Genomic DNA, 10273 nt, shown 5'->3' on the forward strand with positions numbered 1-10273 from the left:
TTTATTAAGGAAGCTTTGAAGTAGGTAATTCTCCTCTTAGACAATGTCTACACTTCACGAGATTCCATACTTCCAAGTAGTTCATAACTTTCAGGTCAAAAAGATGTTATCAGTGACGATGCGTGGAAGGAATTTGTATGCAGTTTCATCCTATCATGCTATGTGGTCGATCTCAATTTTCTAAATCCATATTGCTATGGGGTCAGCAGGCATGCACCTGAAGTTACCATTTCTCCATCAGCTTGCAGAGGCGGGTTTTGGGGAAAAATTTGGCTTTTTTCCTGGTTGGAAGATTGCCGGGGTTTAGGAAGGGGAATTTGCCTCTTTTGTGGTGCCTTCCCCCTTTAGACCATGGAGAGGCAAAAGCAAAGATTTTTGGAAAAAGGGGAAAGTTGAAAAGGAAGTTCTGCGGGGTTAACTAAGAATGACACGGGTGGTTCCTTTTCAGCCAAAAAAGGTAGAGAATTGGGCAGTGTAAATGCTCCAAAGCAATCCCCCAGGGTTTAGAGCTATTTGCAAACATCTTTTTGCGGAAATTTTACCATCTTCTTAAAAGAAAAATGGTGACTATGTCCTTTATAAATTGCCCTTTTTCCCACCCCTGTAAGGGGGTGGTAATAACCATTGCCCAGCGCCATTGGTGGAAATCCATTATTTTTAAAAGTGGGGGGAAAGTGGTTCCCTTCCAGAAAAAGTCTTCCGACTCCAAGGTTCCTCGTTTTGTCAAAGGTAAACCAATTGAAGGGTTTTGGAAAATTTCCCATTTAAAATTTGGAAAGGGGGGATGTCACTTTTAAAAATGCACTACAAAAAAAAAGACCCAACCCTTTCCTGAGGGTTTTTTAAAAGGCCCCCCCAAAGTGATCCCAAACTTGAAATCTCCCAAAAAAAAAGGAGTGGCAACTGGCCCAATTTAGATCTTGGTACCCTCCATGAGGTCCTTAAAAAGTCCCATTGGATGAACGGTCCTCTCAGAGAAATGGGAGGGATTTTCCTTTGTTTCTAATTTTTGAGGTTTTTAAAAGTGGGTTACTGGGATAGTTTCAGTTTTTCCTTTTGAGAGTTTCCTGCAGAAAAAAAGGGAAGGGTATGCCGTTTTCAACATTCCTGGGGAGCAGCCCCCTGTGGCAAGGTTTGCTCCAATTTCCCCTTTTAAGCTTCCTTTCCAGGATTTTGGGGGGAATTTTTTTGAATTTTTTTTTCCTGTGGAATAGTTTCCAGGGTTTCTTTGGGAAGGGACAGATTTTTGTTGGGAAAAGAAGGGTTTGGACCGGGTTTTTGGGGGAAAGAGTTGTAGAAAAACCCTGTTTGGGCCCTCGGGGCCTTAAAGGCCCAAAAAGACCTTCTGGGGGGGACCAAAAAACCCCCTCCCCCTTTCTCTTTCTTAAAACCCCCAAACTTTAAAATTAAAATGACTTTAAATGTGCAGAAGTTAAAAAGTTTGGAGGGAAGGGTTAGCGGAAGGAATGACCGGACCCCCGGATTACCTGTGTCAACACACACCCAACCTTTTGCCTCAAAACCAAATTTCCCTGCTCCTTTTAACCCAAATATTTTTTCAATATGCCTTTTAACAGGGGGTGCAGAACTTTGGCCTGGAGGGAAAGACAATGGGACGGGCGAGTCACCCTCTTTTAAAAAAGTTTTCCCACTACAAAAACCTTTTTCCCAAAAACCGGGGGGGGCTCCGGGAAAAAAAAAAGAAAAGGGGGGATAAAAATTAGGGGAAAAAAAAAAAAAACAAGGGGAAAGAAAAAAAAAGGGGAGGGGGGAAAAGAAAAAAAAAAAGAGCCAAAAAAAAAGAAAAAGCCCCAAAAAAAAAAAAGGGGGAAAAGACAATTTCCCTTCACGATTAGTGTTTTTGGGGAGAACAGAAATTTGAGCCCCAGGAATGTTGCAATTACATGGGGGATGGTCCTCTTCCCTGGTGATGAAGCCTCAACATCGGGGCTACCACCTTGCTGTGGGTGAAACGAGGATCATTTTGACACACCTCAATATTTTCCGATGTACTTCAAAAATACAAGATCCATGTTGATACACCATCAATGGTCTTCATATAGGATTACTATAGAGACTTTCATATTTACAGGTAAGATTTCCTTAAGGATTGAGGGGACTTTTTCCCTTTCTTACCGGTTTGGGAGCCGGGGCCTTTAATTCCCTTCTTGCCCTTTGGAAGCAAAAGGTTCCAAAGGGACAACTGTATTTTCCCAGGGGGGAATGGTCAGGGGATTGCGTGGGTCTACGGGAAGAGAGATCTTTGTAATTTTTTTAGAAATATACAAATTAGAATTTCTTCATTTCCCCCCTCCCCCCCCCCCCCCCCCCCCCCAAACCCCCCGGGGGGAAGGGGGAGAAGTATAGTTGGGGCTCAAAATCCCCCAACAGCAACGGGGGTAGTGGGGGGAAAATATACACAGCATTTTAACAGTACTGATTGCTCGTGCAAGCGATTTTTGAACGGGCCTGCTTGGCTGACTACTTGACCAGCCCTTGATCAAGCCCCCGTCTAACCAGAATTAAAGGACCAAAGAAGTGTGTTGCTATGCGGGGCGCGGGGCAGCTTTTGCCAAACCCCCAGGCTCTGTCTCCTGTAAACGGGATGCCATGCAGGGAAAAACACATGGGGGGAAAGGGTTTCCGGTCAAGAAAAATGAACCAGGGGGTGGGTCACAGGAAGCCTTTTTTTTCCTCCTAAATTTTTGCCCTCTCGTTTTGGTCACCGATATTGGGATTCAATTCCCCACAAACAAGGCGCTCCCATTGGGGGAAGATAGCGGGGTTTTTCCCCCTGAATGATTTGGGTTTCGAGGAGGGTCAAGGAAAAAAAATTTTTGATAACCTTTTAAAATGAGTCTTTAATTTTACATCTTTTTTATAAAATTTCAGCCCTCTGATTTCGGTTTCAAATTTTAAATAAATTTAAAACATGAGTGCCCAGGGGAGGGGGGGTAAAGCCTTCTATTTTTACTATGTATAAGTAGATAGGTAATGTCTAGGGCTAGTTAATCCTAGTTGCAACCCTTTTAGGGGATCATGGGGAGGGTTTGGGTTAGTACTTGGCCCCTCTGGTTTTCATACCGGATAAACCTAGGTTTGAGGCTGGCAGGAGGATTTTTATAATATAATTTTAAAAATTTAAAATATATATAATTTTTTATTAAATGTGTAAATATATGTATATATATATCATCTCATAAGGGGGGCAACGCAACGGGGGTGCAGGGCCCGTATCCCCTTCGCTTCCAGCCAGGATCCCTCGAGGGGGGAGTCTACATGCAGACCCAGGGCCCCATCTCTAATTCCTTGTAAAGGGTCTCATCGAGTCCCCAAAAACCATTTTTTTCCGGGGTCTCCCCACGGGCCCTTTCCACCAGGGTTTCTCGCAGAGAGAAACCTGATGGGCAGAGTCGCCCACAGGGAAACGGCTAGAGCCCATATAGCCCCGATTGGCATCCCAGATTATGCAAGTAAAGGGCCCATGCCAGTTATGGTCAAAACCGCACGTGGTCCTGCCAACGTACCCCCTTGGGCCCCCGAAGGGGGTTGTTCAAAAGGATAAGAGAGACTAAAAAACACTGGGTGCATCCAGGTTTTTTGTTTCATAAGCAAAACGGGAGTATCAAGGTGGAGACACCCCAACTTGGTTTCTGCATAGGTAAAAAACATCTCCAAAGCTCTTTTTTGACGGGTTTATGGCTCCTGTTGCCAGACCAATCCCCTATGATTTCTTTGGTCGACACCCAGAGATAGGACTATGCTCCAGGTATGTAAAACTCTCTGTAAAATTCAAAATCCCCCTGCAAGCTGGACGACTGAACGGGTTCCTTAACAGCCCCCCCAAAACCGAATCTTGGTCTTTGGGCCCGGGACCCTAGGCCTAAAAAGGGGTTGCCCCCATTTCTAAATGCATAGAGCTGCCACCAGAACTCAAAAAAACTCAGATAGGATAAAAATGTCGGCGAAAAATCAAGGGGCTGAGACCTGATATTGCCTGTATTGCCCAATGGGGCTTTGGCCCAGTAGCTCTGCCCATTATCCCCCATACAGGGTTTTAAAAGTGTTTTGGGCAACACAAGCCTTGCCCACCCCTGAAATTTAAAAAAAGGGGGAAAAAAAATTCGAAAGCCCCCCCCCCCCCCCCCCACACACAAAACACTTTCAGCACTTTCATACCCGTATAAAGGCTTTCTATTAGGCCAATAATCCTAGAAAAACCCCTGAGTCTCAGGTCTCCTATAGCGATCCCTGATGCACTGATCAAATATTTTTGAGGTTGGGTGCGGGGGCAAGCAACCCAGACCCAAAATCACAACGGATTCCCATTTCGAAGCTTAGTAAAAAGGCATTTTGGGGCTTGTCAGGGTAAATCCAATTTCCCAGTCTCTGGCCCCGGGGGGGGTTTGCGGAATTCCCTTTTAAAAAACCTTTCCTGGTATGTGAGCAGCATAATGCCACGGTAGTTGCTACAACCAACGACCCCCCTTTCCCCTTCCAGAAGGGATGACCAGGCCCCCTCAGCAGGTTAGGGGGAATGGTCAGACTGCCAGTGGCGTCAGGACTGTATGCAGCCCCGACCATAGCTTACCCCCCGCCATTTGCAGTTTGCAGGGATATTAATAGCGAGCTTCCCCCTCTCAGTGGAAATCACCACTAACCTCTGTTTGGGGAGGAGGTTCCCTTGCTGATGGGGGGGGACAGGCATGGCTTTCTTTATCCAAACTAAATGGGGGTTTACCTGGTACAACTTCAAAATACCCGCCCCCCGTTTCAAAACCCAAAAATGATTGAGATGACTGTCCATCCCCGATCGGACTGAGCATCTGTGAGGAGGGGGTTAATTCAGCTTTTTTCAGGGGTTTGGGAGGCAGGGCAAAGGCGTTTCCCAAAAAGGCTTTCAACCTCCCAGCAGATTTCCCCGATGAAATGTTCCTTGTCCCCTTCTCAGCAGTGTCCAAGCCCTACACCATGGGCGCCACAAGACTTTTATTACTATTTAGCCAGGCCCTGGAAAGTTTCAGTAGCCTCTAATGTCTCCAGGGAAGGAATTCTGCTTGCCCCCGGTCTACGCCCCTGTACTCTGAGTGTTTGGGGTTCCGCTTGAAAGCTCCCCCCCAGAGCAACTGGATTTTCAGTTGTCGATTTGTGAATGTCAGAGATGCCCTGGTGACCCCATGTGCACAGTCCACCCCCCTTAGCTGTCCAGGGGAAACCTTAGGGGGGCCCCTGGAGGGAGGGGAGTTTTTTAAGTGGAAAGCGCAGGGTAGCCACAAACAGCCATGGCATGCCACAGAACTTGGCACCCGGGGAAACCCCCGCAGTTCTGGAGGATCCCCCCATCGCATGCTAACAAGAATGTGGTCGATCCCTTGGCCCTTACCTGTATGCTTTCCCATGTCCAGTGATGCGGGTTGGGCACTGGGACCAGGGAAGCCAAATCCCATTTTTTGGGGGCTGCAAAGCCCGGGGAAGGGGCATTCTCGCTGTGGGGGGTCAGTCCCGAGCCATGGGGGCTGACAGACATCTCATAGCCCTGGTCCAGCCGGATACCGCATTGAAATCGCTCCCCGAACAAAAGCAAATACCACTGGGGGCAATTGTCTGTCACGATGCGGTTTTTGCGTAGAGCACCTCTTTTTTTACATAAGTTTACATCATCGGTAGGGCGTATAAAAGCAATAAGAGACAAGAGCCAAAAAAATGTTCAGTCCAATCATAATACGCTCACAACCCGGTGTCCCCTCAACACCGGGGTGAAGTCGGGGGGATGGCTAGGGTATACCCTGGGGGGGTGGGGGCATCGGTGGCCCCAAAAAGTAGTAATGTTCCCCCCAACTGTCATGCTGTACCAGGTCTTTACCTCTGAAGGGCAGCCAAAATCAATTCCCAGTCCTTCAATTCCCCCAATAGCAAGGTAACCGTTTATCCTGCCAAGACCGGATGTTCCAAGACCTACCCGAAAAGACACCGAGGTTAAACCCAGGTGGTCCCCTTGGGGGGACGCACCCTGCCCCCCCCCACGACGCCGCCCAAATAAAAAGGTCGGGGGGATGTGGGCCAACCCCTCTGTCTGTGGGGTTCCCAAAGGGGTTTGCCCCACAAGCTTCATGGTGGGTTGGGGCCGCCCGGAGCGGGGGGAGAGTAACTTTTTCCAATCCGCCCCCGAATTTGCCCCCCAGTGAGACCCCCAGCCCCCCTTCTTGCTGGTTGGAAGGGGAAAAACCCCCCCCAAGCTATCCCTTTATTTCAGACATTGCTGGTGGGCTTTCAGGAGGGAGGGGGATGGGAAAACCCCCCCCCCGAGCCACCCCATTCCCCCGGGGGGGGGGGGCAGGATTGGTATGGAGCCAAGCGGCCACATGCCGGGGGCCATAGCTTGACCTCTGGGGCCCCCTTTCTCTCCGAGACCCCCACAGTTTTGCCTGGGCCCAAAGGGGCCCAGTTACCATGGGGGGACAGGGGGCACTACAGAAGTCTTTATGAGGGAGAAGGCTTTGGACCTGGCTAGCCAGTGGGGGAATCTGCAAGGGAGAAGGCTCAACATCAAAACTTCGGCTACCACACCATCGTTTACACACCTTGCGCGTGAACACCCCACCCATAGTATTATACAATTTAATATATGACATAGGCGGTGGGCGAGTCAGATAGGGGGCGAGGGGAATCTTGTTTGGGGGAGGGGGATTCGGGATTACGGTATAGGTGGCAAAACGAGTTTTTGCCTTGGGGGGGGGGATTCGAAAAAAAAGCTTAAAATATATTTTTAAAAATAGGAAATGAGTCTGCATAAAAAAAAAAAAAAAGTTCCAAAATAAAACTTAAATTTACTGATTTTTGTTGTAAGTTTTCCCTCACAACTTTAAAATTATTTTTTCGTATTTATCTTTTGTTAGAAAAATTTTCCCGCGTTTGATTAGGGAAAAAACCCCCCCCCCGGAAAAGCCCCTTTTAAGAGGGGGGCCCCTGCCCAAAAAAAGGGGGATCTAAAGGGGTTTTTTTTATTTTTTGGGTTTCCAAATTTGAAAATTCCCAAAAAACCCAAAAAAAAAACCGCCCCAAACCTTTCGGGGGAAAAAAATTTTGGGGTTTGCATATTACATGGAATGGTCCTTTTCCCGGTGATGAACCCTCAACATCGGGTACCCCCTTGCTGTGGGTGATACGGGATCACGTTGACACACCTCAATTATTTTCCGATGTACTTCAAAAATATCAAGATCCATGATTTATACACATCAATGGTCTTCAGTACTAGGTACTTACTATATGAGATACTCTCATATTTACCAGGTAAGATTTCCTTAATGGATTGAGGAGGACTTTTCTCCTTCTTACCTGGTTTGGGAGCCTGGGAACCATTACGATTCCCGTTCTTGCCCTTTGGAAGCTGGAAAGGTTCCAAAGTGACAACATGTGATGTTCCAGAGGGAATGGTCAGGGGATTGCGTAGGTCTACAGGGAGAGAGCTAGATCTTTGTAATTTTTTAGAAATCATACAAATTAGAATTCTTCATTTCCTCACCTCCCCCCCCCCCCAACCCACCATGGAGTCCAACGAGGAGAAGCTATAGTTGGGGCTCAAAATCTCCCAACAGCAACAGGGGTAGTGAGGAAATATACACAGCCACTATTACAGTACTGATTGCAGTCGTGCAAGCGACTGAACAGTGCCTGCTTGGCTGACTGACTTGACCAGACCTTGATCAAGCCACCTGTCTAACCAGAATAAAGGACCAAAGAAGTGTGTTGCTAGCTGCAGGGCGCAGCGTGCAGCATTGCTCAACCTCCAGGGCTCCTGTCTCCTAGTAATACGGGATGCCATGCATGGCAAACACATGTGGGAGAGTTCTCCTGGTCGAAGAAGGAATGAACCAGGGGTGGGTGCACCAGGAAGCCATTTTGTCTCATCCCTCAATTGTGACCTCTTCAGTATGGGCTCACCAGATCATTGGGATCTCAAGTTCCCCACCACAACAAGGCAGCTCCCATTAGGGGGGAAGATAGCGAGGTTTTACCCTGAATGATTTAGGTTCGAGGCATGGTCAAGGAAAATTGTTATATACCTATTTCAATGAGTCATTACATTATTACATCTTTATTATATATACACTTCAGTACCTCTGACTTCGGTTTCAAATTTCTAAATCAATTAACACTGAGTGCCCACGGGGAGTGTGTGTAAAGCCTTGCTATCTTTACTCATGTATGAGTAGATAGGTAATGTCTATGGAGCTAGTTAGATCCTAGTTGCACACTCCTTTTAGTGGATCATGTGGTATGGTTGGTTAGTACTGGCCCTCTGGTTTCATACCCGGAGTGACCTAGGTTCGAGGCATGGTCAGGGAGGATTGTTATAATATATACATATATATATATATATATATATACATATTTATATATAATGTGTATATATATATGTATATATATATCATCATCATCATCAAGGGGCTAACGCCAACGGGGGTGCATGGCCGTATCCACTCTTCGCTTCCAGCCACGAGGATCCCTCGAGGCGAGTCTACATGCAGACCCACGGCCCATCTCTAATTCCTTGTGACAGGTCTCATCGAGCTGCCCAAACCATTTTTTTCCTGGGTCATCCCACAGGCCTTCTCCACCCAGGGTTGTCTCGCAGAGAGACAACCTGATGGGCAGAGTCGTCCACAGGGAAACGAGCTAGATGCCCATATAGCCTGAGTTGGCGATCCCAGATTATGCAAGTAACAGGTCCCATGCCAGTCTCATGGTCTAACCGCACGTGGTCCTGCCAACTGTACCCCATGATCCACCGAAGGGACTTGTTACAAAAGGCATCAAGATGAGACTCCAAGACACTGGATAGCATCCAGGTTTCGCTTCCATAGAGCAAAACTGGCAGTATCAAGGCCTGGAGACACACAGCTTGGTCCTTCTGCATAGGTAGAGACATCTCCAAATGCTCTTGTTGATCGAGTTCATGGCTCCTGTTGCCAGACCAATCCGTCTACTGATTTCTTGGTCTGACAGCCCAGAGATATGGACTATGCTACCAAGATATGTAAAACTCTCTGTAACTTCAATGTCCACACTGCAAGCATGGATCGACTGAACGGGTTCCCTTAACAGGCCCCCAAAGTCCTGAATCTTGGTCTTGGTCCAGGAGACCTCTAGGCCTAAGGGCTTCGCCTCATTGCTAAATGCATCAAGAGCTGCCACCAGTAACTCCAAGAACTCAGATAGGATAGCAACATCGTCGGCGAAGTCAAGGTCTGAGACCTTGATATTGCCTAGTATTGCTCCACACTGACTTTGGCTAGTAGCTCTGCCCATTATCCAGTCCATACAGGTGTTGAAAAGTGTTGGTGCAAGCACACAGCCTTGCCTCACCCCTGAATTAACAGGGAAAAAGTTCGACAGCCCCCCCCCCCCCACACACACACACACTTTTCAGCACTTTCAGTACCAGTATAAAGGCTTGCTATTAGGCCAATAATCCGTATCGAAATTCCCCTGAGTCTCAGGATCTCCTATAGCGATTCCTGATGCACTGAGTCAAATACTTTCTTGAGGTTGATGCAGGTTGCAAGCAACCCATGACCAAACTCACAACGGCATCCACAATTACTCGAAGCTCTAGTACACGGTCTATTGTGGACTTGTCAGGAGTAAATCCAGATTGCTCCAGTCTCTGATGCCTCAGTAGGTGGTTGCGGATCCGTTTCAGAAGAACCTTGCCTGGTATGCTGAGCAGCATAATGCCACGGTAGTTGCTACAATCCCAACGACCCCCTTTCCCCTTCCAGAGAGGGATGACCACGCCCCTCAGCAGGTTAGGGGGAATGGTACTAGACTGCCAGATGGCAGTCAGGACTGTATGCAGGCCCCGAGCCATAGCTTCACCCCCAGCCATTAGCAGTTCAGCAGGGATATTACATATGACTGCAGCTTTCCCACTCTTCAGCTTGGAAATCACCATCCTAACCTCTGTTAGGGTAGGAGGTTCCTTGCTGATGGGTGGGTCCGGCACAGGCACTGTGACATTGCTTGCATCCAAGCTAACTGTTGGAGGGTCTACCTGGTACAACTGTTCAAAATACTCAGCCCAACGTTTACAAACCCCAACATGATCTGAGATGATCTGTCCATCCGCTGATCGGACTGCAGTCATCTGTGAGGAGGGCTTAGAGTTCAGCTTTCTCAGGGCTTGGTAGGCAGGGCAAAGGTCGTTTACCAAGAAATGGCTTTCAACCTCCTCAGCAAGATTCCTGATGAACTGTTCCTTGTCCCTTCT

This window comes from Penaeus monodon, chromosome 4 (genome assembly GCF_015228065.2).
Source record: "Penaeus monodon isolate SGIC_2016 chromosome 4, NSTDA_Pmon_1, whole genome shotgun sequence".
NCBI classification, from domain to species: domain Eukaryota; kingdom Metazoa; phylum Arthropoda; class Malacostraca; order Decapoda; family Penaeidae; genus Penaeus; species Penaeus monodon.